Consider the following 592-nt stretch of genomic DNA (forward strand, 5'->3'; position numbering starts at 1 on the left):
AGGGAGGGAGGGAGGGAGGGAGGGAAAGAAAAGAGAAAAAGAGGATAGAGAGAAAGAAGGAAGACAGAGAAAGAAAGAAAAGATAGTAGGGAGGCAGGGATGAGAAGGAGAAAGAAGGAAGTAAGGAGGCTGTCTTATGCACAGCATACTTTTTATTCCTAACATTGTTTTTTCCTCTCTTTGATACAGGAAATATCTTCTCTTTGAACATTATGGATCTTAAAAAGAATATCTACTGTGCATTCTTTACTTGTTTTTTTACTTTTGCAGTGCTGGAGATGGAACCTAGTGCCTCACATGTGGATCTTGTGAACCTTTAAAAACTTAGTAAAATAAAGTCTCACAGAGCAATGTGGCTTTCTCTTTCCTCCCCAAATTATGCAGGACTTACTTCTTATATTTTAGTTTTAAAATAAAATGTATTCACTTGCTTTTTGTTATTATTTCATTTGCTTTAAACCATCTTTGTAACGTAAACTGTTAATATTTGTCTGCTTACAAGGCACGCACTTATACAAATGTCCAGTGGGAGGCACTCTTCATATGTTTTAGCCAAGGGAGTCACAGTTGCCATATCCTTGCATTAACAGTA

The 592-nt window shown here is 36.7% G+C and overlaps 1 long non-coding RNA gene across 1 annotated transcript in view; it reads left to right on the top strand.

Moving 5' to 3' along the window:
* Positions 1 to 289, top strand: part of LOC105997853 — a 26,907-nt gene extending 26,618 nt beyond the window's left edge. Inside the window, exon 3 of the long non-coding RNA XR_001175663.1 lies at positions 190 to 289. This is a non-coding gene — a long non-coding RNA (uncharacterized LOC105997853). The remainder of the gene's footprint in view (positions 1 to 189) is intronic.
* The last annotated feature ends 303 nt before the right edge of the window (positions 290 to 592 follow it).

The sequence above is a fragment of the Dipodomys ordii genome, unplaced genomic scaffold (genome assembly GCF_000151885.1).
Source record: "Dipodomys ordii isolate 6190 unplaced genomic scaffold, Dord_2.0 Scaffold154, whole genome shotgun sequence".
Taxonomy (NCBI): Eukaryota; Metazoa; Chordata; class Mammalia; order Rodentia; family Heteromyidae; genus Dipodomys; species Dipodomys ordii.